Source organism: Phyllobates terribilis, unplaced genomic scaffold (genome assembly GCF_046119375.1).
Source record: "Phyllobates terribilis strain yellow unplaced genomic scaffold, ASM4611937v1 Scaffold_38__1_contigs__length_12584779, whole genome shotgun sequence".
Classification (NCBI taxonomy): domain Eukaryota; kingdom Metazoa; phylum Chordata; class Amphibia; order Anura; family Dendrobatidae; genus Phyllobates; species Phyllobates terribilis.
In genome coordinates this window covers 12,085,367-12,106,238 of record NW_027362798.1, presented here as the reverse complement: position 1 = coordinate 12,106,238, position 20,872 = coordinate 12,085,367, and positions in this window count along the sequence as shown.

Sequence of the window (20,872 nt, the reverse complement as noted above, 5' to 3'; positions counted from 1 at the left end):
AGTACGAGAGAGTCTTTAGTAAGCACCCGCTGGACTTCGGCAGAGTAAAGGGGATAGAACACCACATCCCCACGGGGAGCCACCCACCAATAAAAGAGAGACACAGGCCTGTACCCCCTGCAAACTACCAGAACGCAAAGGGCATGCTAAGAGAGATGAAAGAAGCTGGGGTCATTAGAGACAGCTGTAGCCCCTGGGCAGCCCCCTTGGTTCTGGTCAAAAAGAAAGACGGCACCATGAGAATGTGCGTCGACTATAGACAAATCAACCGTATCACCCACAAAGACGCATATCCGATGCCTACAATAGAGGAGTCTTTAGCCGCACTAAAATCAGCTAACTTCTTTTCTACTTTGGACCTTACTAGCGGGTACTGGCAGGTTCCTGTGGCAGAGGCTGACAAGGAGAAGACCGCCTTCACCACCCCGATGGGACTGAGTGAGTTCAACTGTATGCCTTTCGGGCTCTGCAACGCACCAGGGACCTTCCAGCGGCTGATGGAATGCTGTCTAGGGCACCGAAACTTCGAGACGGTCCTCCTTTACCTGGACGACTTGAGCGTCTATTCGAAAACCTACGAGGACCATCTAAAGCACCTGGCCGAGGTGTTCGAAGCCCTGGCAGGCTACGGCCTGAAGGTGAAACCATCGAAGTGTCACCTGCTGAAACCAAAGGTCCAGTACCTAGGGCACGTGGTAAGTGCGGAAGGAGTAGCCCCCGACCCTGACAAGGTCACGGCAATCAAGAGCTGGCCAAGCCCCTCGAACATCAAGGAGGTGAGACAGTTTCTCGGGTTGGTAGGCTACTACCGAATGTTCATCCCCGGGTCCACTAAGATGGCAGCTCCTATGCAGGACCTCCTAATCGGACAGTCTAATCCAGAAGTCAAAAGCCACCCTTCAAGTGGGATAAACCGGAAGAGGAGTCCTTCCGCCAGTTGAAGATGGCCCTCACGGGGGATGAGATCCTGGCCTACCCTGATTATGGCCAGCCTTTTATTCTCCACACGGACGCCAGTAATGTGGGACTGGGAGCTGTACTGTCCCAAAACCAACAGGGCAGAGAACGGGTGATCGCATACGCCAGCCGGAAGCTGAGGCCCACCGAGAGGAACCCAGAGAATTACAGCTCCTTCAAGCTAGAATTCTTGGCGGTAGTGTGGGCCGTGACGGAACGCTTCAAGCATTACCTGGCCTCCGCAAAGTTCACCGTGTACACGGACAACAACCCGTTGACACACCTGGACAATGCAAGACTGGGTGCCCTAGAACAGCGGTGGATGGCCCGTCTCTCCAACTATGACTTCGTGATCAAGTACCGGGCCGGCAAAACCAATGCCAATGCTGACGCCCTATCGAGGATGCCTCACTTACCTGAAGGTGACGAAGACCCAGAAGAGCTGGAGGAGGTAGAACTCCCCGCGTTTCACCGGTATGGAGCCGCTCAATACTCCCACCGTGTGAAGGAGGAGGATCTGAAAACCGTGATGATAAATCCCCTACCTCACCACAGCTGGGCCGAGACCCAAGATAGTGACCCTGCCATCCGCCTGGTGAAAGATCTGCTGACCCAGGAAGACGCCCGCATGGATCCGGATGCTCCAGAGGAAGCCAAGCAGCTGTGGAAGGAGAAGAGCAAGCTGTTCCTCTACGAAGGCAAGTTGTGCAGAAGGATTGTCAACCACCGGACGCACGAGCTGACCTGGCAAGTCGTGGTCCCAAGGCGAGATGCAGCTATGGTCCTGGGGGCTTACCATGACAGAGCGGGGCACTTCGGTTGGAAGAAACTGGAGTTCCTGCTAAGAGGAAGGTTCTTTTGGGTCGGCATGAGAGGAGCTGTAGAAAAGTGGTGCAGAGACTGTGGCCCTTGTCACCTGAGGAGGAAGGACCGCACCAGCCAGAAGACACCCTTGAGGCCCATCGTCACCACGCAGCCTCTTGAGCTGGTAGCTCTGGACCACGTCAAATTGGCTCCAAGCCGGTCTGGATACATCTATGCCCTGACAATCGTGGACCACTATTCCCGTTTTCTAGTGGTGGTCCCGGTAAAGGACTTGACAGCCCAAACAGCGGCCAGAGCCTTCCAGCAATATTTCTGCCGTCCACACGGGTATCCGGAACAGGTCCTGACAGACCAGGGTCCAGCGTTCGAGGCTGAAATCTTCCAGGAGTTCTGCAACCTCTATGGCTGTAAGAAGATTCGTACAATGCCTTACCACCCCCAAACTAACGGGATGTGTGAGAAGATGAACAATATAGTCATTGATCTCCTGAAGACGTTGCCCCTGGAGGAACGCAGCCTGTGGCCAGAAAAACTGCCAGACCTGATAGACTTATACAATGACATCCCGGTGAATGCTACCAACTGCACCCCGGCTTACCTGATGCGAGCTAGACCAGGTAAGCTGCCCGTAGACCTGGAGATGGGAGTCCTAATACCTGAGGACACCTCCCCGGATGCGGACTGGGATACGGAAAGGCAACTGCAGTACAAGAAGGTACAGGAGAGTGTGGAGAAGAGCCTGGCCCAGGTGAGAGAAAGGCAAGAAAAACTCTTCAACCAACACGCCCCTGCTGGTCCCCTAGAACCTGGTGAGCAAGTCCTGAAGCGGAAGAGAAGGCTACATAAGTTGGACGACCAGTGGGAAAGGAAACCCTACACCGTACTGCAGTCTGACCACGACAACCCAAAGGTGTGCGTAATCACCAAGGACGGAGGAGAAACCACTAGTGTCGTCTCCAGAGACCACCTCAAAAGATGCCCCGAGCAACTCCGTAGTGCAGAAGAGGATCAGAGTGACCTTGAACCCGCAGAGGACAAGGAAGAAATGATCAGCACCGTTCTCGGAGAGTTCCCTCAGTCCTGGACTCGCATAAATGATGCCATAGTGGTACCCGTCCTGCATTTCCTGCAACCGGCCCAGCAACAGCCAACACCAGAGCCGGAAGGTGAAGAGGAGCAAGCGGTTCCAGAGGCAGAAGAGCCTGTACCAGCAGCCCAGGAGAGTCAACCCTCTGCTGACAGTGAGCCTGCCATGCCTGCGGTAAGCCAAAGGACCCGCAGACAGCTGCCTGCCCTACCTGTACACCCAGCTGGTAGCTGTACCCCTAACGCTAGTGGGGAAAGCCAGGTTGGTCCACCACCAGACAGTGGGTTAAGGAGATCAACCAGGAGCACAAAGGGGCTGATACCCGCTCGCTGGAGAATATAGAGTGTACTAAAATTGTAAATAACCTTGTTGCCAAATGTTGAAATGTTTGCCAAAGTTACCTGCATGTTTATTAATAGTGTGTTTCAGTTTCTTGCAGCTACCGTAAGGACTCAAAGGTTATGGACTTTTTATAACCGGGACCTTGTATGGACTGCATTCGGAGCCTAACCCAGGAATGAACTAAGACTGTAAAGGACTTGGGGTAGGACAGACCCCCACCTGGTTAAGGCTCCCCGTTGTATTGGTGATATGGACACCCGGTCACAGGCCACACTGTGACCTTAAGAACTCAATTTGTGCGTCGTCTGTCTATTAATGTTTTATGGTTATGCATATTGTCTTTGTTTATTGTTTAGTCCCGGAGTACTAAATTTCACTAGGGGGGAATGTGTCACCCTGGCCTGGATGCCACAAAATGTAATAAAGCTGTGTCTGAGAGCAAGGGGGAGGTTCTCTAGTCAGGGGAACATTAGCATGCAGTACCTCCTGTCTCAGGCCAGTAGGGGGAGCAGGCTGCCCCTATAAAAGCTGGTGCTGGGGGCAGGGTTAGAAAGAACTGGATGGCCTGTCTCAGCACTGAGACGTGTCCCAGAGTGGAGCAGGGACAGAAAGTTGATTGCACCTAAGAGGAAGTGTGGCAGTAGGAGAGCCACCAGCCAGAGACGAGAGGCGAAGAGAGCCTGTCTTGGCAAATCAGAGACTGACCTTACCAGACTTTGGTGTCTGAGGCTGGAAGGATTCCACATCCCCCAGCAGAGAACCAGTCCGCAAGGGACTGTATATTCCTTGGCCTAAGAAGCCTGGAGGCCCTGCCACAACCGAAGGGACCAGTAAAGCCGTACAAGGCTGGGAGCAGAAAGGAACCCACGTCGCAGGCCATACAGGCGAGAATACACGGAAAGCTCGGAAACGTGGGCTGTTACCCTATCAGGAGGAGATATCCAGAAGGAGCGCAGAAAGCACGGTAGGCCTACACCCTCACCCTGACCAGGGCCAATTTCCCCGTTGCTCTCAGACATCCAGGTCCCCCTCCTAGCCGGGACTGTTTATGGGTCAATTTACCTGTTCTAGTAAAGACCCTGGACTGCAACCTGTTGTCTGTGTACTCCTTGCTTCTCCAGCACTATCAGCACTGGGACCCTCACTACCATCACTCCCACCATCCACTATAGTGCCCTGGGGCCGCACTCTTCCCGTGGGGAGTCACACTACCCTAGCTGCACACCTCATCAGCCCCAGCGGTCTGCATGCAGCGGCGGTTCCTAATAACCGCAAATCCACGGGTGGCGTAGTCGGACATAAACATCAGCACATAACGGACTACCACTGGCCTGACCACCCTGAGCCACGGAACCGGGTTGCCACTACTACTCCCATCGTTCCCCTACTGCCCGGATCCGAGTGCCCCACGGCCCAGGGGACGAGTCACTGACATCACAGCTACATCTGAGAGAGACAGGGAGAGACAAAGGACAAACTTATAAGAAAGGAAAACCTAACTGCATAGCAACAAAACAGCAACTTAATGATAGTGCAATATGGTCTGTAAGATTCCCAAATCATGGGACATGGCGCACACTATCAGGAAATGCCCCTCTTTTTATTAACACTAGTGCCCATCCACTGCACTAGTTCTATCAATAACTATTTCCTATCTCATATACTAAACCTATTATCCTCATCCTATGTGTTATGCAATTCAAAAATTCTATAAACAAATTAGGAAATCCCAGAATTATAATAGAAACCCTAAAATACAAATGTTATTAAATCTCATTAAAAGCGGGACATATATCACCTTAAGTGAAAACAAATTAGTCACACCCCTAACGATAGACCCTTATTCAGACTGCCGGAAGAGGCACTTCTCAATCAGAGGCAGGCCACACCCATTGAGTACTATATACAGTGGGTACGGAAAGCATTCAGACCCCTTTACATTTTTCACTATTTGTTTCATTGCAGCCATTTGGTAAATTCTAAAAAGTTCATTTTTTTCTCATTAAAGTACACTGTGCACCCCATCTTGACTGAAAAAAACAGAAATGTAGAAATTTTTGCAAATTTATTAAAAAAGGAAAACTGAAATATCACATGGTCATAAGTATTCAGACCCTTTGCTCATATTTAAGTCACATAGTTACATAGTTACATAGTTTATAAGGCCAAAAAAAACAAGCGTCCATCCAGTTCAGCCTATTTCTTGTACACTGCAGCTATTCCGCAGCCTTGATCCAGGGGAAGGCAAAAAAAACCATGCGGTATAGGCCAATTTACATCATTGAGGAAAAACTCACTTCCCGACTCCAATCTGGCAGTCAGATTAAATCCCTGGATTAATTAACTATCACTAAGCATAAGATGTAATTTTATTGTTCTCAAGAAAGGCGTCCAGGCCTCTCTTGAACTCATTAAGTGAGTTGGACATCACCACTTCCTCTCCCAGAGAGTTCCAGAGTCTCACGGCTCTGACCGTAAAGAATCCCCTTCTATGCTGGTGCAGGAACCTCCTTTCCTCCAGACGCATAGTGTGCCCCCTCGTCTTTGTCACCATCCTTGGTATAAACAGGTCATGGGAGAGATCTCTGTACATCCCCCTGATGTATTTATACATGTTTATGAGGTCTCCCCTAAGCCTTCTCTTTTCCAACGTAAATAGGCCTAATTTGGACAACCTCTCTGGGTATTCTAGTCCCTCCATTCCCTTTATTACCTTAGTCGCCCTCCTTTGTACCCTCTCTAGCTCCAATATGTCTTTCCTGAGTACCGGAGCCCAGAACTGTGCACAATATTCTAAGTGCGGCCTTACCAGCGCTTTATACAGAGGAAGAACAATGTTCTCATCATATGCCCCTATTCCTCTTCTGATGCATGCCATGACTCTATTTGCCTTCGCAGCTGCTGCCTGACACTGGGCACTCCAATTTAATTTGCTGTTAACCAAGACGCCCAGGTCCTTCTCCATGTCAGATTTCCCCAACGGTTTCCCATTTAATATGTATGGGTGACTGCTGTTTTTCTTTCCCATGTGCATGACCTTACATTTATCGTCATTGAACCCCATTTGCCATTTTTTGGCCCAACTCCCCAATTTATCTAAATCCTCCTGTAGCTGTGCCCTATCCTCATCTGTATTAACTACTTTACAAAGTTTAGTATCATCTGCAAATATTGCTATTTTACTATGCAACCCTTCCACTAGATCATTAATAAATATATTAAATAATATAGTGCCCAAGACAGACCCTTGAGGCACCCCGCTAGTCAAGACGCAGTTATAAAAGGAATCCAATTTGTCCGCATTAATCAACTGCAGGGCATCTTGATTGGCAAATAGATTGATCACTTTGGGGTACCAAGTGTTCAGCAACTTTTCTTCTGTCTTGGCACAAGCCAAGGATCCGCTGTTCCTCAGGGATTCACATTCTACAGGACCCCTGGACCTGACAAAGAATAAAGCACTTTATCATATTAAACCTGACAGGGCACACCTGTGAAGTGAAGACCATTTCCGGTGACTACCTCTTGAAGCTCATCAAGAGAATGCCAAGAGTGTGCAAAGCAGTCATCAAAGCAAAAGGTGGCTACTTTGAAGAACCTAGAATATAAGACATATTTTCAGTTGTTTCACACTTATTTGTTAAGTATATAATTCCACGTGTGTTAATTCATAGTTTTGATGCCTTCAGTGTGAATGTACAATTTTCATAATCATGAAAATACAGAAAAATCTTTAAATGAGAAGGTGTGTCCAAACTTTTGGTCTGTACTGTATATATCCACCCATATACAGTATACATATATATACACACATATACAGTATACATATATACACACCCATATACAGTATACATAAACACACCCATATACAGTATACATATATACACACATATACAGTATACATATATACACACATATACCAGTATACATATATATACACCCATATACAGTATATATATACACATATACAGTATACATATATATACACACACATACAGCATACATATATATACACACTTATACAGTATACATATATACACACATATACAGTATACATATATATACACACACATACAGCATACATATATATACACACATATACAGTATACATATATATACACACACATATGCAGTATACATATATATATACACACTTATACAGTATACATATATACACACATATACAGTATACATATATACACATATACAGTATACATATATACACACATATACAGTATACATATATACACCCATATACAGTATACATATATATACACACATACAGTATACATATATACACACATATACAGTATACATATATACAGCCATATACAGTATACATGTACACACACATATACAGTATACATATATATATATATATATATATATATATATGCATACATATAGAGTATCTATAATATAACGCTACAAGCGTCCCTCTGTCTGAAGCCTTTATAGTCTGCGCTAGTGCGACACGCCTGCACAGTCTGGCTCCAGACTGAAGAACGCATGGAGCCGTTACAGGTAAGAGGAGTGTATGGTGCTGGAGATCACGGTATGCGTATACACTGAACACATACCGCGATCTCTGGCGCCATACTTACATACTTACCTGACCAGGATGAGCGCTACCGCGGCGCCTCTGTTCGGTCCAGAGTCCGGGGGAAGAGGGAAGCGTTGAAATTGGCGCATGCGCATAGCGCTATCTGGTGCCATTTTACTGAAGATACATTTGCAATGTGTCTTCAGCAAAATGGAGCCGGACAGCGTGGTATGAGCACACGCGTACTTCGGCGCCGCACTCCTCCCCCGGCCTCCAGCAGAACGGGAAACAGCGCTGGAGCACAGGGAAGAAAGGTGAGTATAAGTGTTTCTTTTCTTGTATGTGTGTGCAGCATGATAGGGATGAGGGGTGCCATACATACCAGGATTGGGGGGTGAGGGGTGCCATACATACCAGGATTGGGGGGTGAGAGGACCATACATACCAGGATTGGCGGGTGAGGGGACTATCCATACCAGGATTGGGGGGTGAGGGGTGCCATGCATACCAGAATTGGGGGTGAGGGGACCATGCATAACAGGATTGGGGATGAGTGGTGCCATGCATACCGGGATTGATGGTGAGGGGTGCCATGCATATCAGGATAGGGATGAGGGGTGCCATGCATACCAGGAATGGGGATGAGGGGTACCATGCATACCAGGATTGGGGATGTGAGGGGGTACCATAGATACCAGGATAGGGATGAGGGGGTACCATGCATAAAAGGATTGGGGATGAGGGGTGCCATGCATACCAGGATTGGGGGTGAGGGGTACCATGTATACCAGAATTGGGGGGTGAGGGGACCATGCATACCAGGATTGGGGGTGAGGGGTGCCATGTATACCAGAATTGGGGGAGGGGAACATGCATACCAGGATTGGGGATGAGTGGTGCCATGCATACCAGGATTGGGGGATGAGGGGACCATGCATTCCAGGATTGGGGGTGAGGGGTGCCATGCATACCAGGATTGGGAAATGAGGGGTGCCAAGTATACCAGAATTGGGGGTGAGGGGTGCCATGCATACAAGAATTGGGGGGTGAGGGGTGCCATGTATACCAGGATTGGGAGGTGAGGTGACCATGCATACCAGGATTGGGGAATGAGGTGTGCCATGTATACCAGGATTGGGGAATGAGGGGTGCCATGCATACCAGGATTCGGGGGTGAGGGGACCATGCATACCAGGATTGGGGGTGAGGGGTGCCATGCATACCAGGATTGGGGGGTGAGGGGACCATACATACCATGATTGGGGGGTGAGGGGAGCCATGCATACCAGGATTGGGGAATGATGGATGCCATGTATACCTGGATTGGGGGGTGAGGTGACCATGCATACCAGGATTGGGGAATGAGGTGTGCCATGTATACCAGGATTGGGGAATGAGGGGTGCCATGCATACCAGGATTCGGGGGTGAGGGGACCATGCATACCAGGATTAGGGGGTAAGGGGACCATGCATACCAGGATTAGGGGGTGAGGGGTGCCATGCATACCAGGATTAGGGGGTGAGGGGTGCCATGTATACCACAATAGGATGGGGGCAGCACAAATACCAGGATGGGAGACCATATACCAATAAAAATGCTCGCCACCCGGGCGTAGAACAGGTTCAATAGCTAGTACATATATACACGCATATATACAGTAATACAGCATATACATACACATATATACTGTATATACACACACACACACACATATATACAGTAATACAGCATATACATACACATATATACTGTATATACACACACACATATATATATCTGGCGACAGGGCCCCGCTGCGTCCTCTGTGTCTCTGTACAGATATAAGTGTAACACGTACTGGATCCAGCACAGGTGACAGTCTGCCATAGAGCTGACGTGCAGTACATACACTGTGTTATGGGGGCGCTCACCTGTGCGGACCCCGCGCTCCGGCCGCTACTTCTCTGCTCATATAAGGTCTCTCTTTCTGCCATTAAATAATTCGGTTGTCATGGCAGTGGAGGCGGGGCGTTGGTAGGGGGCGTGTCTGGTATAGGGCAGATTGGGGCGGGGCTGTCATGCAGTGCTTGTCTCATCGCTGTAATTTCCTGCTGTTGCCACCTGGTGGACAGCATTGGTCAGTACGCGCTGAGAATGCTCACATGGTGGGGGAGGGGCAGCTTATATATGTATATACACAGTCACAATGCAGTTAGGGTTATGTTCACACAGTGTTTTTTTAAACGTTTTTTTCCACATTATAAAACTCAGTGTTGTCAGGAAAAGCATTGCATGTATTTTTGATGTATGCCTCACACTAAATACATTTTTGAAGATTTTTTTTAATCTTCCATCCTATACTCGGGCACTGGCTGTATATTGTTGTGGCCCCGGGACTTGCTTAGATCCGCTGGGTGGCATTGCCAGCTGCATTGCAGTAAATGGGTGACCTGAAATCCCACATTTATCCTGTGACCAGTTAGGGACTGTTTTTTCTTAAAGAAGGGGCTCGTGTTATTAATCCCAGACAATCCATTAATGGAGTTTCCAGTAGTATAATAATGATGATTTATCCTGGGGATGGGTTATCAATATCAGATCGGTGGGCTCCGACACGCGGCACTGGCTCTACCCATCAGCTGATTGCAGCGCTCAAGTGTAAATAGTGTGAAGATTGAACATCACCGCTCCATTCACTGTACTGCGGGTCCTTCAGATCAGCTAATATTCATGTAATAGGAGCTGATCTGCAGCACCAGGGAGCGGCCACTACACAGTGACCAGAGCTGTGATGTTCAGCTCCTCAACAATGTTTACATCTGACCTCGACCGAAGCTGCAAACAGCTGATTAGTGGAGGTGACACGTGCCGGACCCCCACAAATCTGATATTAATGAGCTAACCAGGGGATAGGCCATCAATATGTTTGTCCTGGAAATTCCCTTTAAGGCCCACCTGGACATACTATGTATATAATATATATATATGGCAAAGAGTGGGAAGGGGTTAATAAAAGGCTCATAAAACGGACAAACAACACAAATATTGGTTCTATCTTTTACACATTTGGGGTAGCCCTTAAGAGGGCCGTTGGGTCAAAGAGAGAGAGAGAGAGAAGAGAGAGGGGAGGGAGAGATACCGGGAGATACCAAGAGAGAGAAAAAAGAGAGACCCAACCAGTGCAAGGCTAAGCCGGGCAGGTGGTAGCGGCTATTTATACCCACTGCTGATCTCTGATTGGTGGAAAATCTGGGTGTGGCTGCTCTCTGATTGGTGGAAAATCTGGGTGTGGCTGCTCTGTGATTGGTCAGCATTATGACCTCACAGTGGCGATGACTCATACCTCCTGGGTGGTTCTTCTGGGCGGTTCTGTTTTCTGACTGGTGGAAATTCTAATCAGCATTATGACCTCACAGTGGCCGTGACTCATGTTTCATGGACTGTTCTATCTGGGTGACCTGAAACATGCTGATCTCTGATTGGTGGAAATTCAAGTCATCTTCATGACATCACAATCAGCATGTTATTACTGCTGAGATGATCAGTTTTTTCCTAAATTTCCTACGTTTTGTCCTAATTTATTAGCACATATATACCACTCATTCCTACAATCAAAGGATCAGGAAACCCCTCTGAAATCAATATCCTACAATTTACCCCAACAGCAAAAAAACAACTATACACAAAATACCAAAAGATATATCAGATTATTAATATCCCCCATGCTGGTGTAATGCTCCCAATTCTGCTATAATGTCCCCAAAGCTGGTATAATGCCCCACATCCTGGTATAGTATCTCCAGTTCTGGCATAATGTCCCCCATGCTGCTATAATATCCCCTATACTGGTATAATATTATCATTGTGATATAGTGTCCCCCATCCTGGTGTAACATCATCATTGTGATATAATGTCCCCATTCTGATATTGTGTCACCCATCCGGGTATGGTGTACCCCTTTCTGGTATAGTGTCCCTTATTCTGGTATAATGTCCCCCTTCCTGGTATATTGTTCCTATTCTGATATATTGTCCCCATTCTTATATAGTGTCCTTCATCTTGGTAAAATGTCCCCATACTAGTATAATGTCCCCATTCTGGTATAATGTCCCCATCCTGGTATAATGCCCCCCATTCTGGTTTAATGACCATCATACTGGTATAATGTCCCCCTTCCTGGTATATTGTTCCCATTCCTACAATCAAAGGATCAGGAAACCCCTCTGAAATCAATATCCTACAATTTACCCCAACAGCAAAAAAACAACTATAAACAAAATACCAAAAGATATATCAGATTATTAATGAGCAAATAAAAGACACAATCACATAAAAATAATTTTTAGAAAGGTGTAGAAAAAATGCTGTAAAGTAAGAATGCTTCAAAAATAGAAATGTTAATGATTTATTTAATCAATTAACAAAATACAAGTGAATGAACAAACAAAAAATCTAGATCCAATCAATATTTGGTGTGACCAACTTTTCACTTTAAGGCTGGGTGCCCACGTAGCATTTTTCAAGCGTTTATGCTGCAGAATTTCCGCAGCGTAAACGCTTGTTAAACGCTAGGTTATCGGCCCCCCATGGTCCCCAAGGGGATTCCGCATGTTCTATGCCCATGCTGCGGATTTTTCCGCAGCGTTTATGCTGCGTACAAAAATCCGCAGTATGTCATTTAATTTTGCGGAAGCGCAGTGGAACTCCCGCCATTGACTTGCATTGAGACGCATAGAAACCGCGACTGTACATTTGTACAAGCGGCTTCTATGCGTCTCTATGTGCAGATGGTACCCAGTTCTGGAGGAGAGGAGACTCTCATCCAGACCTGGGTACCATTGTACCTGTAAAAAAAGAATAAAATAAATAAAGTTTATACTCACCTTTCCGAAGGCTTCTCTCTGAATGCCGGCATCGCTTGAGGACCTGCGGCGACGTCACAGTCATGTGACCGCAGGCCCTTCACCGCTCTGTCTCGCGATATGCCGGCATCCAGGAAGCAGAGAGGAACGAGCGCTGCAGCCACGCCGGGGCCTCGGGGGTGAGTATAGCTTTATTTGTTTTCATTTTTATAGTTCACACTGTATAAATCCATGCTGTTTGCATGGATTTATATAGTGTGACCTAGTTGTCAAGCACTTTCCAAGTGATGCTATCGCCTGGAAAGCGCTTGTCAATCTGCATGCGGAAACGCATGTGAATCCGCATGTGGATCCGCATGTATTCTGCAGGAAAAACGCATGCACAATCTGCATGCGTTTTTTCTGCCAGGGAGATGCAGAAATGCTGCAGAAATTTTCTGCTTCATTTCTGCATCGTGGGCACATAGCCTAAAACAGCATCAATTCTTCTAGGTACACCTGCGCAAAGTCTGGGATTTTGTAATAATACAGTCAGGTGTCTGGTCATACACCATGGCAAGACTGAGCAAGAATACACAAGGGAGTTATACTACATCAGCAAGGACTCTAAGGCACAAATTTCAAAGCAGATTGAGGGTTCAAGATGTGTCATTCAAGCACTTGTGAAGAAGCACAAGAAAATGTGCAACGTCGAGGTCAGTAGATGCAGTGGTCGGCCAAGGAAACTTAGTGCAGCAGATGTATGACACATTATGGTTACTTTCCTTCAAAAGTGGAAGATGTCCAGCAGTGCCATCAGCTCAGAACTGGCAGCAACCAGTGGGACTCAGCTTCACTCATCTAATGTTCAGAGAAGACTGGCCAGAAGTGGTCTTCATAGCAGAATTGTGGTGAAAAAGCCATATCTTCCACATCAAAACAAGGCCAAGTGACTCAACTATGCATTAAAACAGAGGAACCAGGGTGTAGAAAATTGGCAGGATGTGCTCTGGACGGTTGAGTCAAAATATGAAAAATGTTGTTATTACAGAAGAGATTTTGTTCACTGAAGGGCTGGAGAGCAGTACAATAATGAGTGTCTGGGCAATAGTGATGCATAAGCACGGTGGAGGCTCCTGTAAGTTTGGGGCTGCATTTCAGCAAATGGAGGTGGAAATTGGGTCAGAATTATTGGTTCCCTCAATGCTGAGATATAGAGGCAGATACTTAGCCATCATGCAATATCATCAGGGAGGTGTCTGATTGGATCCAAATGTTTTCTTCAGCAGAACAACAACCCTAAACATACAGCCAATGTCATTAAGAATTATCTTCAATGTAAAGAACAAGGAGTCCTGGAAATGATCTGGTGCCACCCAGTGGAGTAACTAGAGTCTGATAGGCCCCCACCGCCATGTTGGTCAGATGTATGGGCCCTTGTAGCGTTCTGGATCCTATAAAGAAATATGTGCTCTCTACCTATGTAGTAATGTCCCCCATCCTGGCTCCTTCTTGTAATAATCTCCCACATGCTGGGCCTTATGCTATAACATTTTCCCCCACCTGTGCCCCTGTCTGGTAATGTCTCCATTCTGGCATCATTTCCTTCATTCTGGTTTAATGTCCCCATCCTGGTATAGTGTCCCCATTCTGATATAATGTCCCCATTTTGGTATAATGTCTCTAACCTGGTATAATATTCCCCATGCTGGTGTAATGCTCCCAATTCTGCTATAATGTCCCCAAAGCTGGTATAATGCCCCACATCCTGGTATGGTATCTCCAATTCTGGCATAAGGTCCCCCATGCTGCTATAATATCCCCCATACTGGTATAATATTATCATTGTGATATAATGTCCCCCATCCTGGTGTAACATCATCATTGTGATATAATGTCCCCATTCTGATATAGTGTCACCCATCCGGGTATGGTGTACCCCTTTCTGGTATAGTGTCCCTTATTCTGGTATAATGTCCCCAATTCTGTTATAATTTCCCCATTCTGATATAATGTCCCCATTCTGATATAATGTCCCCATTCCTGGTATATTGTACCCATTCTGATATATTGTCCCCATCCTGGTTTAATGTCCCTCGCCCTGGTTTAATGTCCCCCATCCTGGTACAATGCACTCCATTCTGTTACAGTGTCTCACATTCTGGCATAATGACCTAATTCTGATATAATGTCCCCATTCTGGTATAATGTACCCATTCTGGCATAATGTCCCCCATCCTGGTACGGTATCTACTTAGCTGCCATTCTGGGGATGGGTTATCAAGATCAGATCGGTGGACTCCGACACGCGGCACTGGCTCTACCCATCAGTTGTTTGCAACGCTCAGATGTAAATAGTTTGAAGATCTGAACATCACTGTTCCATTCACTGTACTGTGGGTCCTGCAAGTCAGCTAATATTCATGTAATAGGAGCTGATCTGCAGCACCAGGTAGCAGCCACTACACAGTGACCAGAGCTGTGATGTTCAGCTCCTCAACAATGTTTACATCTGACCTCTGCCGGAGTTTCAAACAACTGAGTAGTGGAGGTGCCACGTGCCGGACCCCCACAAATCTGATATTAACCCCTTCCTGATGTCAGGTGTAATAATATGTACCTGTGACCTGGGCCTATTGGACCAGGTGCGTATTATTATGCCTTGGCGATCGCACCCACACAGAGGCTGTGCTGGCGCGATCGCTGCTGGGTGTCAGCTGATTCTCACAGCCAACACCCGTTGCTTTGTGCCAGGAGTCGTGCCGCACCGCTCCCTCGAAATGTTGCGAACTAAGTCGATCGCAGCATTCTTGGAGCAGGGGGAGGTAAGCGCGACTCTCTTACCTTGAATCAAAAACCGCACTGTGAGCACGGGGTCCCGATCGTTGCTATGGTGACCCGATGTCGTCATGACAACATCCGGGTCACCAGAAAGTTACTTTGATCATGCGCAGTGCACAATCAAAATAACTTGTGCGTGTGCAGCGCTGACAGGCTGCATAGCATAGAGATGCCGCTGCTGCATCTCTATGCTGTACAAGCGATCGGCCTGCAAAAAATGAAAGTCCCATAGTGGGACAAAGTGTAAAAGTAAAAAAAAGTGTAAGAAAGTGAAAAAAAAAAAAAAAATAATAAATATATATATATATATATATATATATATATACACACATAATCAAAATATTTTTTTTAAATGAAAAAATAATCTACAAAAAATAAAACATATACTGTACCATAAATAAAATTTGGGTAAACGGATAAATCCAACGTCCAGACTTCCTTCTTAAAAACTTGTCTTTATTAAATGCGTTCCATAAAAAAATTCACATTCCAGTTAAAATGCCAGGCATATCTGTTTTGCAGTCCTGCAGCATATTAACCCTTTGTTTGTTCTCCACTATGTCATTAGCCCTGTTCAGCATCCACCTGGGATATTTCCTTTGCATTAGTCTCCCTGCAGCCTGCTCAGCATGATGTTCATAGCAGGAAGGGAGGGTCGAATTCCTCTTAAGGGTATGTGCACACTATCAGGATTTGAAGCAGAAATTTCCTGAGCATTTTTGCCTCTCCCTGGCAGAAAAAAGGAGATTTTTGTGTACTCACTGTAAAATCTCTTTCTCTTAGCCTCTAATTGGGGGACACAGGACCATGGGTGTTATGCTGCTGTCCACTAGGAGGCGACACTATGCATAATCTGAAAAAAATTAAGCGTGGCTCCTCCTCTGCAGTATACACCCCTGGACGGCATAAGCCTTCTCCAGTTTTGTGCAAAAGCATTAGGAGGAACGTAACATGGATAACATAACCATGCCTATAAGAAGGCAACTACAGTTATATGAAAAAGTTTGGGCACCCCTATTAATCTTAAGCTTAATGTTTTATAAAAATTGGTGTTTTTGCAACAGCTGTTTCAGTTTGATATATGTAATAACTGTTGGACACAGTAATGTTTCTGCCTTGAAATGAGGTTTATTGTACTAACAGAAAATGTGCAATCTGCATTCAAACAAAATTTGACAGGTGCATAAGTATGGGCACCCTTATTTTCTTGTTTTAAATACTCCTACCTACTTTTTACTGACTTACTAAAGCCCTTTTTTTGGTTTTGTAACCTCATTGAGCTTTGAACTTCATAGAGCAGGTGTATGCAATCATGAGAAAAGCTACTTAATCCCTTAAGCCCCGAGGGTGGTTTGCACGTTAATGACCAGGCCAATTTTTACAATTCTGACCACTGTCACTTTATGAGGTAATTACTCTGGAACGCTTCAACGGATCCCCCTGATTCTGAGACTGTTTTTTCGTGACATATTGTACTTCATGATTGTGGTGAAATTTCTTCGATATCACTTGCGTTTATTTGTGAAAAAAACGGAAATTTGGCGAAAATTTTGAAAATTTTGCAATTTTCAAAATTTGAATTTTTGAGCCCTGAAATCAGAGAGATATGTCACACAAAAGAGTTAATAAATAACATTTCCCACATGTCTACTTTACATCAGCACAATTTTGGAACCCAAATTTTTTTTTGTTAGGGAGCTATAAGGGTTAAAAGTTCACCAGCGATTTCTCATTTTTCCAACAAAATTTACAAAACCATTTTTTTAGGGACCACATCACATTTGAAGTCACTTTGAGAGGTCTTTATGACAGAAAATACCCAAGAGTGACACCATTCTAAAAACTGCACCCCTCAAGGTGCTCAAAACCACATTCAAGAACTTTATTAACCCTTCAGGTGCTTCACAGGAATTTTTTGAATGTGGAAGAAAAAAATGAACATTTAACTTTTTTCACAAAAATGTTACTTTAGACCCAATTTTTTTATTTTCACAGGGGTAACAAGAAGAAATGGACCCCAAAAATTGTTGTGCAATTTCCCCTGGGCACGCAGATACCCAATATTTGGGGAAAAAACACTGTTTGCGCGCACGGCAGGGCTCGGAAGGGAAGGAGCGCCATTTGACTTTTTGATTGTAAAATTTGCTTGAATAATTAGCGGACACCATGTTGCGTTTGGAGAGCCCCTGTGTCCCCAAACATTGGAGCTCCCCCACAAGTGACCCCATTTTGGAAACTAGACCCCCCAAGGCACCTATCTAGATGCATAGTGAGCACTTGGAACCCCCAGGTGCTTCACAAATTGATTCGTAACAATGAAAAAGTGAAAAAAAAAACACTTTTTCATTTTTATGAATCAATTTGCGAAGCACCTGAGGGTTCCAAGTGCTCACAATGCATCTAGATAGGTGCCTTGGAGGGTCTAGTTTCCAAAATGGGGTCACTTGTGGGGGAGCTCCAATGTTTGGGCACACAGCGGCTCTCCAAACGCAACATGGTGTCGCTAACAATTTGAGCCGATTTTCCGTTAAATTTGTTAGCGGACACCATGTTGCATTTGGAGAGTCCCTGTGTGCCCAAATATTGGAGCTCCCCCACAAGTGACCCCATTTTGGAAACTAGACCACCCAAGGCACCTATCTAGATGCATAGTGAGCACTTGGAACCCTCAGGTGCTTCACAAATTGATTCATAAAAATGAAAAAGTGTTTTTTTTTTCACTTTTTCATTGTTACGAATCAATTTGTGAAGCACCTGGGGGTTTCAAGTGCTCACTATGCATCTAGATAGGTGCCTTGGGGGGTCTAGTTTCCAAAATGGGGTCACTTGTGGGGGAGCTCCAATGTTTGGGCACACAGCGGCTCTCCAAACGCAACATGGTGTCGCTAACAATTTGAGCCGATTTTCCGTTAAATTTGTTAGCGGACACCATGTTGCATTTGGAGAGCCGCTGTGTGCCCAAATATTGGAGCTCCCCCACAAGTGACCCCATTTTGGAAATTAGGCCCCCCAAGGCACCTATTGAGATGCATAGTGAGCACTTGGAACCCCCAGGTGCTTCACAAATTGATCCATAAAAATAAAAAAGGGTTTTTTTTTCACTTATTCAATTTTATGAATCAATTTGTGAAGCACCTGGGGGTTCCAAGTGCTCATTATGCATCTAGATAGGTGCCATGGGGGGTCTAGTTTCCAAAATGGGGTCACTTGTGGGGGAGCTCCAATGTTTGGGCACACAGGGACTCTTCAAATGCCACATGGTATCCGCTAACAATTTGAGCCGACAATTTGTTAGCGGATACCATGTTGCATTTCAAGAGTCCCTGTGTGCCCAAACATTGGAGCTCCCCCACAAGTGACCCCATTTTGGAAACTAGACCCCCCAAGGCACCTATCTAGATGCATAATGAGCACTTGGAACCCCCAGGTGCTTCACAAATTGATTCGTAAAATTGAATAAGTGAAAAAAAAACACTTTTTCATTTTTATGGATCAATTTGTGAAGCACCTGGGGGTTCCAAGTGCTCACTATGCATCTAGATAGGTGCCTTGGGGGGTCTAGTTTCCAAAATGGGGTCACTTGTGGGGGAGCTCCAATGTTTAGACACACAGGATCTCTCCAAACGCGACATGGTTCCAATTTGTTAGCGGACACCATGTTGCGTTTCGAGAGCCCCTGTGTGTCTAAACATTGGAGCTCCCCCACAAGTGACCCCATTTTGGAAACTAGACCCCCCAGGGAACTTATATAGATGTGTGGTGAGCCCATTGAACCCCCAGGTGCCTCTCAGAAAATCATAATGTTGACTTGTGAAAATAAAAATAAAAACATTTTTTCCACAAAAATGCAAAAAAAAATATTTTCACAAGGGTACTAGGAGAAATTGCACCCCATAAGTTGTTGTGCAATTTCTCCTGAGTACTCATATACCCCATGTGTTGGAAAAAAACTACTGTTTGGGCGCATGTAAGGGCTCGGAAGGGAAGGAGTGACGCTTTTGAACGCAGACTTTGATGGAATGGTCTGCGGGCGTCATGTCATGTTCTCAGAGCCCTTGATGTGCCTAATCAGTGAAATGCCTAACAAGTGCCCCCTTTTTGGTAGTGTTAGTTGATTTTTGAATTTTGTAATGTAGTGTTATACATCAATTGTGTAGGACAATCTGACGAACACTACACAACTGATGTATGACAACCTGACGAACACTACGTCAGCTGTGCAGTGTTCGTCAGGTTGTCATACTTCAGAAATTAATTCAATAGTCCATCGAAGTATGGTACCTTTTGAAGCAGTCTTTCATACACAAGCCAGGTTTGTCAGGGCAGGTGTCACATTGATAAATGGTGTCCTTGCGTATTCCACTTTTATAACACACTCGGCACCTCTTTTGTGACTTTCCTTTTTTTCCGCTGTGAGGGATCTGCCCTGGGAAATGCTGGCCTGGTACAATTCTTGGTCCTTCAATTCCAGAAGTACTGGGGCCCTCTCTGTCACTGCTGCCAAATATCAGGGCCTTGTTAACTGTTTCCTGAAACTGAAGGTACGACGCAGAAGTCTGGCCTGCACATTGTGACAGAAGGAAAGCATTGTGCATTGCCATCTGTACAATGTGCACGGCCAGCTTCTTGTACCACACTCTGGACTTTCTCAAAGCACTGTATGGCTGGAGGACTTGATCAGAGAGATCAACTCCCCCCATGTACTTGTTGTACCCCACTACACAGTCTGGTTTGACGACCTGTGTAGTGGAACCTCGTACAGTGCTGAGTGTGCTGCCATCACCATGTATGGTGGTCAAGAAAAGGACATCCCTTTTGTCCTTGTACTTGACCATCAACAGGTGGTCGCTACATTGGGCTCTGCTCTCACCCCTTTTGAGCAGCTGCCCAATTAGCGTCTTTGGGAGGCCTTTCTGAATTTTGCGGACAGTACCGCAGGCTGCGGTACGTCGCGCAGAGAGGGACTGGAAGAGCGGGATAATTGTATAAAAGTTATCCACGTAGAAGTGATAACCTTTATCAAGCAGTGGGTGCACCAAGTCCCACACAATTTTCCCACTCACTCCCAGAACAGGGGGGCATTCAGGGGGTTCAATCCGGGAGTCCTTCCCTTCATAAACTCTAAACTTGTGAGTGTATCCTGAGGTACTCTCACAAAGTTTATACAGCTTGATCCCATACCTTGCCCTCTTACTGGGCAGGTACTGCCGGAATCCAAGCCGCCCCTTAAAAGAAATTAAGGACTCATCCACACAAATGTCCCTTTGGGGCACGTACACTTCACCAAACTTGTTGTTGAAGTGTTCGATGACCGGCCGAACTTTGAAAAGACGATCAAAGTTCGGGTCATCGCATGCAGGACACCTTGCATTATCTTGGTAATGCAAGAACTTGTAGATGGCCTGAAAACGTGTCCGGGGCATGACCATTCGGAACACTGGAGTGTTATACCAAA